The following is a 10,101-nucleotide window of genomic DNA, read 5'->3' on the forward strand; positions in this document are numbered from 1 at the left end:
CTAGTAAACAAATGGGCATATTTTGAATAATCTTTAAAATTATTCTCTTAAAGTCAGGAGACAGGGGGTGCCTGGGTGGCTCTGTGGGTTAAAGCATTTGTCTTTGGCTCAGGTCACGATATCTGGGTCCTGGGATCCAGCCCTGCATCGGGCTCCCTGCTCAGTGGGGAGCCTGCTTCTCCCTCTGCCAGCTGCTCCCCCTGCTTTGTGCTCTCTCTATGACAAATAAATAAATAAATAAATAAATAAATAAATAAATATTCTTTAAAAAAAAAATCCGGAGACAAAGTAGAAGCCAAGGAAACAAAATAAAACACGACAAACTTGACTTCAAGTTCATAGAGATGGAAGAGTTCACTGATGTTTCAGCACCTTGACTACTTCTCTTTCCAACTTGACTACTTCTCTTTCTATCACCCCTCTATTGACTGGCAAGTCCTACCAATTCTGTTTTCTCATCTTTCTGAAGTCAATTAACCTCTTCTGTTATAGTAATTCAGGCTGTCATTTCCTACCTCACCACAGTGATTATCATACTCGGTTAGGTTCCTTGTTTACAGAATGAGTTCCTATTCCATCTGGGCACATATTAGGACTTACAAATAGTGTTTGAATAAATGAATATATTTAGGTTTCACAAAATGGTTTTACTAGCTTTGAAAATAAACTTAGAACATTTTCAAGCTTCCTATATGCTCAGAAATCGATTATATCCTACATGAATTATCTGCTCTTTAAATATAAGAAGACATATTTGATTAAATTGTCTAGTTTGGGCACCATTTGGAGGGAGCTTGGTCTCTGACAACCTTTTTATTTTATATAAATTGGTTTATTTAGGTTTTATGATTATTCATCAATCATGTTTGTTAATGTATATTTTCCTGAGTGTCATTAATTTTACTTTAATTGTCAGAGCATGACAATTGATTTCAAAATACCATTATTGTTAAAAAGTATTTCTTCTTTGTCATTAGAAATTGTTTTTGTCTTTTTATCTGGATTTTAATCATTATGTTTATGTAGTTCACTTGTGGCTTTAGAGACTTAATTCTACTGATTACATTTTTAATTTTTTTCTTTTTAAAGTAATTGATTTCCAATTGTGGATATTCAATATATTTATATTAATTATTTCTTATTCAGTTGATAATGTGTTCAAGACTAATATTTTGCATTTTAAAGCAGCTTCTACTACTTTTTGAAGTTTTGCCACTTAGTGAGTCCTTGGTGCCATTTTCTAGTCTGTATCTACCTTTTTGTCTTTCTGCCTTATTTGATATTTGCTGGTTATTTATTCACCTAAATGTGTTTTTTTTTTTTTAAGATTTTATTTATTTGACAGAGAGAGAAAAATAGCAAGAGAGGAGGGAACACAAGCAGGGGGAGTGGGAGAGGGAGAAGCAGGCTTCCCGCGGAGCAGGGAGCCCCATGCGGGGCCCGATCTGGGATCATGACCTAGCAGAAGGCAGATGCTTAACGACTGAGCCACTCAGGCCCCCCCTCACCTAAATATGTTTCTTAAAACCTCATTCTCATACACATTTCAGGTGCATACACTTCTAATATAAGCTAGAGGTTTTATTGTGATATGATTTACATATATCTTTTGAATTCATGAGGAATTTTATTTTACTTAGTGTGAATTATGGATCCATCTACATTTTCTTTTTTTTTTTAAGATTTTATTGATTTATTTGACAGAGAGAGACACAGGGAGAGAGGGAACACAAGCAGGGGAAGTGGGAGAGGGAGAAGCAGGCTTCCCGTGGACCAGGGAGCCCGATGCAGGGCTCAATCCCAGGACCCTGGCATCATGACCTGAGCCAAAGGCAGATGCTTAATGACTGAGCCACCCAGGCGCCCCTACATTTTCTTCTCTAATAAATAACAAATAATTTCCAAGCTATTTGTGGAATTATCCAGTATCTTCTCACTGATATTGAGTCCTCCAATTTCATATAGTATTATAAAAATTACAGCCAATTTTGGGGCTATAAATTCTGCTCTTTTGGCATATTTATTCCTGAGCCAGCAATATACTATGTAATTTATTCATGTGTTTAATTTGTTTTATGTGTTTATGCATTTTATACATGTATTCAAGTTAATCATGCCATTTTATTTTTAACTCATAAATAGCATAATCCTTCTTTTTATTATCATTTAAAACATATTCTTTACATATTTTTTACTTTTAAAAAATATTCTGAAATTATGTTACCCTTTAATTATATTACCAGCTAACCTTCTCTGTATCATTCCAATTTCAGTATGTGTGCTGCAGAAGCCAGCGCTATTTTGGCATCTTTTGACTCCTATACACATAGCTTTACCTCGTTCTTTTTGAAAGCTGTATACTCTTCCACTTGTATGACCATACCATAAATGTTAAAATCATTTCCATGTTAAAAATTAAAGTGGTGCCAACATTTCAGTTTTAATTTTTCATATTATAATTTCACTCAAACTCCATATTGTAAGTGTTGCTGCTGTGAATATCTTTTTTTAAGAGATTTTATTTATTTATTTGAGAGAGAGAGAGAACACGAGTGGGGTGAGGGGTAGAGGGAGAAGCAGACTCCCCGCTGAGCAGGGAGCCTGATGCAGGACTCGATCCCAGGACCCTGGGATCATGACCTGAGCTGAAGGCAGATGCCTAACCAACTGAGCCACCCAAGGGGCCCCTGCTGTGAATATCTTTATGCCTTTTTTTAATATAACCGTATCTGTGGAGGCATTCTTATATTTGAAACGTCTGAGGCAATGGATATGTTAATTTTATATTTTGATATGCATTGGCAAATTAGTATCTGGGAATGTTTTACAGCAAACCCTTCTAAAATAGTTATAACAACTTGTTTCCTCAGACCCTTCACAGGATGGATATTATCAATGATACCATTGATATTTTTAAGTCTTTCTTAATTAATAAATAATATACTTTGTCATTCATGTTTATATTGAGTTTAATTATTTATGAGACAGAGAATATCCTACATATTTATTACACATTAGAGTTTCTTCTTATATGACTTCATCATTCATATCCATTGTCACTTTTTCCACTTTGCTTTAGTGATCTGTAAGAATACTTTAAATAAACGTTAATGGAATTATTATATAGTTTTCATTTGGATTAATTTTTAATTGTGGTGCTTTTGTAATGGAATTTATTGCTTCCTGTTTTATTATTATTTCTCTGTAATCGCTTGTCCTTCTAATTTCCATTTTGTCCTTTCTTCCTTCCTTTAGATGTCATCTGGGTGTATATGTGTGTATCGGATGTGAGCAACGTGGCTTATACATAATTTTGTGGCAGTGAATAGGGAACCAAAATCCTGGATCCTGAAAATTAGCTGAGACTTCTCTATACATTGGCCTCTGCTGTAACTATATCTATTTTTAATGAAATGGACTCCACCTAGATTTTAGTCCTGAGGATATTTACTGCTGCTGACTGCCAGCCCTGTCATTTCTTCCTATCTGGAATTATAGTCTTTCCATTTTTCTTTTCTTTCTAGTTGGGATAGACTTTATATCACATCTGCTTTTAATTGCTCAAGGAAAACTGGTGCATTTGAGTTAGAATGCAGAGGTCTTGGGGAGAGATGATAGCGTGTGGGATAGAGCAGTTAATGCAGGGATAGCACTAAATGGATGTAAGACAGAGATACTTAGGGAATGAGCACCTGAATGTTTGGAAGATGAGTAAGATGATTGTGTGTGAAAGAATAGGATTGAGATAATTTCAAGGTTTGTAGATTGAGAAACTGTGTTATACTATCATTTGCTGAGTTGGAAAACATTAAAGAGAAACAGATTTGGAGCAATGGAAAGATAAATAGGGTAGTTTGGAACATGCTGAATTGGATGCACCAAAAAGTCTTCTAAGAGGGCAGGCACTGGGTAACTAGTTCCAACCTGAGGAGAGAGGAATATCTTCAAAATTATAAACTTCAGAATCTTCAACATAAAAGTCACAAAGTCATGGCATTTGGTCATATCACCCAGGTGGGGTTTGTTGCCCTAGAAAGCAGCAGACATAGATAGAGCACTACAGAATACCAACATTCAAGAATAGGTCAAAAGAAAAATGAGAGACTACTGAAGCTGGAGAAAAAGATTTGTGTATCATGTCACACATAAAATAATTTTGGAAGAAGGGCCCAACTGTTTTTGATGAAGTCTCACAAGAATGTGTCATTATATAGATTAGACAGGGTCAAGAATGCTGTGGTATAACTTTACCCAGAGACTGGGCTCCTCCTGCTGAGATGTCCCCCGTGAGGATAGGAGCGTTCTATTTTTTCCTTGAGACCAATCTGACATAGTAAATTATTGGAGAATGTCTTTTCTTGGAAATTTTCAAACCTGGGAATATCTGAAGGCAGAGTAAACCACCTAAACCTTAGCCTTTAGGGAAGAATATTTGTCTCCTCTTTATGTTGGTGAACTTTGCTACAATACTGATGAGGACCAGGGCAGATGTTCCATTGTGGAGAAAGAGCAAAAAAGAAAAGAGACTGTGTGGTCTACTTTGGTGTTAGACATTGAGCCTGCCTTTGTTCAACCCCCTGAGACTCCATAGTTGTTGTTCCAATTCACCAGGGCTGGGACTTTACACTGAACTTTGTTCCAAATCCCTAACTAGTCATTGTCTCTCCACCTAATAGTATTTTGGGTACCTATTTTCCTAGAAAACTTCCTGGTTTGCTGATAATTAGGCAGGTCCAAAATTATATGACTGGAGTTACGTGATTTGTGTCTCTGGGAAAAAATTATTTTGATACCACTTCTATTATGATGAAATTGTAAGGAAAAGTTTGGCAGGTATTTATTAGTAAGGAGAAGAGACAAGCGACAGTTTATCACTTTACAGAGCTGAAAGTGATGGGATAATATTGAAGAAGGCTCAGAGGTGGATATCTGTAGATCACTGTAACAATCAGCCATGAAATTTTTATTTTCAGGCTATGAGACATATCCAATCCAAGACCATGACGGCCACATTCAACTTGAGCAGCTTCAATCCAGGTGCATTCATCCTACTGGGAATCCCAGGGCTGGGGGAGTTCCATGTCTGGATTGGGATTCTCTTCTTTATTATCTACCTTGTGGCCCTTGCAGGCAACAGTGTCCTTCTCTATCTTATTTCCGTGGAGCGCAGACTTCATGAGCCCCTGTTCTTTTTCCTCTCCACGCTGGCTGCTACAGATATCATCCTGTCTAATACATGTGTACCCAAAACATTCAGCATCTTCTAGCTAGGTCCTCAGGAAATCACCTTTCCTGCATGCCTTACGCAGATGTTCTTTCTCCACTACAGTTTTGCTATGGATTCTGCCATTCTGCTGGCTATGGCATTTGATCACTATGTTGCTATTTGCTTCCCCCACAGGAGCTTTTGTATCATCTTCCCATGTGTGTTCCTATTAAAGCGACTGCCCTTTTGCTGAAAATTCATCATACCGCACACATACTGTGAGCACATAGGTGTTGCCCAACTCGCCTGTACTGACATCTCCATCAACATCTTTGCTGTACCTATGACTGTTACATCAGACATGATCCTTATTGGCATCTCCTACAGTCTCATCCTTTGTGCCATCTTTAACCTTCCATCTCGAGATGCTCGCCAGAAAGCCCTAACACATGTGGTTCCCATGTTTGTGTCATTCTTACATTCTATACACCAGCCCTGTTCTCTGTCCTCACCCACCGTTTTGGTCACAATATTCCTTGCTCCTTCCACATACTGGCTGCCAACCTCTATGTAGCCATCCCTCCTTCACTCAATCCAATCACCTATGGGGTGAAGACCAAGCAGATTCAGAAAAAATCGTCCTACTCTTCTTCCCTAAAGGGAACCAGTGACATGAGACTGAGAGCTTGGGAAAGGAAACAGGTAACTATATTGACTTTGGTAAGCATTTCATTTTTTTTACAGCTAAAATATCTACAATGGTGATTTAAATACATATGAAATCCTAAAAGTTTTCTATGTGTTGGAGGAATCAGTAAGACTAGGTAAGGAAGTAGATGTAAAGAAGGGCAACAAAAAAAGTTGAAGAAGATATGTCTGATTGAAAAGATAGACCAGAGGGAAATTTCTGTTTCATTTTGGGATAGATTTCCAAGACTTACAGGATAGAATATTGATCGTATATAATGTGGATGAAAAAATAGAATATTATTTTTAATTAACAGGTTAAAAGAGATGACTAAAGGTCTAACAATTTGAGATATCTTTGTTGGATACCTTCCGGACGAAAGTTGGTAAAGTTAACAGCAAATGATTACCTTCCTTAGTAATCATCCAGGAAGATTAATCATCTAAAAGCATGGTTCTCAAACATTGATGAGTATCAAAATCACCTGGGGAATTTGGGAGAAATGCAAAGTCCCAGGTTCTATCCTACTTCATTGGGCCTCTGTGTTCTTTAACAGTTCTCTGGGTGATTCTGATACCTAAGAAATCTTGGACCCTTCCAAATCAGAAAAGTCCTGGTCCTTTGAAATACCCATAGACTTGGTTCTTCTAGTAATTTCCTGGGCTTGGAAGTAACATAGCTTCCTTTTATGCTCCCCATAACTGCCTCTTGCTTAGTATTAGTGATCCATCTTAAAAATCCATAACTGTAAATCTCATATCATCAAAATAATTATCAATTACCTCTACTTATTGTAGTCTTTGAAGGATTTCACTTTTGGCACAAAAAATTCTTGTCATGATTGTCGGTTCTTTTAATAAACACAGAGATGACACATTAATAACTCTGTGTGGTATTCTGTAAAGATAGCCAGAGTACTACATTCCATCTTCCATGCTTTTCTGCAGTGTGAACTTGCCATTCCCACATTACAGTTAGAGTCTAATTCTACTTATCTTGAATCTGTTGTTAAACAGCGGGGTTCCATGATAAACAGAATTCAGTGAAAGTGACATTCTGAGCCTTCTGAGGTTAGACCACAAAAATCTTTGCAGCTTCCACTTGGGTCTCTTGAAATGATTTATCTTGGTATGCTCCCTCTTGGAATCCAAATACTGAGCTACAAGTTTCCAGAGCAAATGGAAAAGCCATGTCTAAATATTTTGGTGGACAACCTAAATTGAGATCCCAGCCAACCATCCACAGCAACTATCAGTCATGTTGGTAAGGTACCTTGAGACTTCAGGTATCTGTAGGCTCAACTGGCATCTCTCTGTAATGTATGAGAGACTCAAAGAGAGAACTACCCAACCAATTGAAGATAAGTCATAGAACCACAAGAAGTAATAACTGGCTGTTTTAAACTAATAAACTTGGGGATGGTTAGTTATGCAGCAATAGATAAATGATGCAGAAATTGGTAACAGAAAGTGAGGTGCTGGTGTAGCAAAAACCTAACACAGGTAGCATTAGCTTTGGCATAGGCAGCAAGCAAAAGCTGAAAAGACCTTCAAGAAGCTGTAAATGAAGGTCAAAGACAATGAGAAAATTATCTGAGGCTGGAGAAAAAGGTATAGGTACCAGATAGTTGTAGGAAGTTTGAAAATACCATAACTTGGAAAATAGAAAATATACCTAATTAACTAATGCATTTGGCCAAGGAGATTTTGAAGTAGAGTACTGAGCATATCAACATTATTTTTATGCCACAGATGATAAGGTACAGATAAATGTAAGCTACAGTGAAATTATTCAGTGTTCAAGCATAACTTAGAGTAAATACAAAGGAGTCATGGCTGGCTGAAATCAAATGAAAAAGGAATCTCTCCCCTCCCCATCCTCTCCAAATAACAAAAGACTCTCAAAAGAAAAACAAATGTCCTCAGGGTGTAATATCATCTCTAGGATGAGACTATAAAATCCTTTGCTAAGAGTAGAGAAACATTTAAGGGTATGCCTAATTAATCTTTTCAATTAGACAAAGAAGCTTCTAGGAATCTTAAGGAAATTTGCCCAGAGAACCATAACTGTCAGGCAAAAATCAGATAGGGAGCAAGCTAGAGGTATGATTTTTTTGTAATGGAATAAACCCCTAAAGGATTAATAAAGAACCACAATTTTTAAGAGAAATGTACAGAGGTAAGCATCATCAGCTTCAACTGAAAGGGACAGAGTTAATGCAAAATGAAAAGGGGCCTTTGGGTCTCCAACTTCATTAGGCAGGAAGCGGATGAAGAAAAGTTCTCAGATGTAAACACAGGGCACTACTCAATGAGAAGCAAAGATGACATAGAATATAAAGCCAAGTGCCCGGAGGTTAGACAAAAGCCATGAAAAATCATTTCCAGGAGGCAAGATTGGGTCCTTATTAAGAAACTGGTGATATTAATCTCTGGCTGGATTTTAGAAACTCTAATGGACTAGTGACTGTAATGTGATTCTCCCAATATTTTACATATGAGTATCAATTGCAGCTCTCCGTCTCAGCATCACCAGAGTGTGTAGATTGCAGATTTTTTTCTCATTTCTTTACTTCACAGGTCTTCATATTGAAAGGAACTGCATTCAGGAATCTGCATACAAGGAACTGAACGGGAGGAGCCCTATTCACACTTGGTCCTGATTTAGAGGCTGAGATCTTGGACTTTGAACTAGTCCCATAATGGGAATGAGACCTTGGGATCTTAGGGAAGAGGTGAATGTATTTTGTTTTTATTTTTGCTTTGTTTTTTTTGCTGTGTATTTTTGTTTTTGTTTTGTTTTGTGAATGTTTTTGTGCGTAAAAGGAGATTGGTCTTATTGTGGCCTAGGGTGCACTGTTGCAGGCTTTATTTTCCAAAGATGGCCTAAACAATATCAGGCATCCAATACACTTTTCTGCAATATGATCTTGCTACTTCTCTAAGAGGTCTGGTGTAATTCCACTCCCTTCTTACCTGGGCTGGCCTTAGTAATGTCCTTGAAAAAAAAGAATGTAATAGATGTGACATTTCAGGATATCCAAGGTTGGATTATAAGAACACTTCCATCTTCCTCATTGGTGTTTTTGGATAGATATTTGCATTTTTGGACATTCTCCCTAGAACACAGCCACCATACTGTGAGAATCCCAGACCGCATGGAGAGTTCATGTGCTTAACAGCTTGGCGGAGCTCCTAGTTAACAGCCAGAATTAATTGAATTAATTGCATCAGTTGTTTAGAAGTAACTGCAGCTCCATCCACAATCTGGTTGCGGCCACATGAGAGAAAGAGAGAGAAGGAGAGACCCCAAATGACAACTGCCCGTATGATCCCAGGAGATCTACAGAATCATAAGATAATAATAAATTGTTTGAAACCACTACTTTTGGAGGTAGTTTGTTATGCAATAATAAATAATAATTGGAACAATTAGACTCTCAGTTCTCTGAATTTTTCTCTAAAGATCTTGACCATCCTACCTCATCTACTTTATTACTTAATTCCTTAGAAACACCTTCGAATTTGTGTTTCCACAAATATATGCAAGTTATGAATAATCTAAATTTTAGGCATTCAGTTCCTGATCCATCACCTCCTATTTTCACTTTACCTCAAATCCTAGTCCAATAATCTACTCTTTTTTTTTAAGATTTTATTTATTTGAGAGAGAGAGAGAGCACAAGAGCAGAATGAGGGGCAGAGGGAGAAGCAGACTCCCCACTGAGCAGGAAGCCCGATGCGGGACTCAATCCCAGGACTCCGGAATCAGGACCTGAGCAGAAGGCAGCCGCTTGAGCAACTGAGCCAGCCAGGCGCCCCAATCTCTCTCCTTCAATGCATTTATAATAAATTGATCCTATTACCTTTTTACATTTCCTTCTTTTTCTCCTTTTTCCTTCCTCTTTACCAGCATTAATTTCATGATTCATTCTTAGAATTACTGTTGATTACAAATTATTTCTCTCTTTTCACCCTCCTTCCTTTGTAACACACACACACACACACACACACACACACACACACACACACACACTTCACTGTGCTTTTCTAGTAACTTTTTTCTACATCTAACTGCCCACTCTATGTCTGCAGCTATGGGAAAATTGTAAATATGCTGACTCACCTTATTTTAAAAGAATGTTTTTAGTTATAAAGAGACCACAATAATTTGATAATGATAAGGAAAGATAATTTCACCTAGACAT

At 37.4% G+C, this 10,101-nt stretch overlaps 1 pseudogene; it reads left to right on the top strand.

Annotated features, from left to right (window-relative positions):
* The first annotated feature begins 3,399 nt into the window (after positions 1–3,399).
* LOC113914621 lies at positions 3,400–9,236 on the top strand (annotated as a pseudogene).
* Positions 9,237–10,101: the final 865 nt, after the last annotated feature.

Source organism: Zalophus californianus, chromosome 11, assembly GCF_009762305.2.
Source record: "Zalophus californianus isolate mZalCal1 chromosome 11, mZalCal1.pri.v2, whole genome shotgun sequence".
NCBI lineage: Eukaryota > Metazoa > Chordata > Mammalia > Carnivora > Otariidae > Zalophus > Zalophus californianus.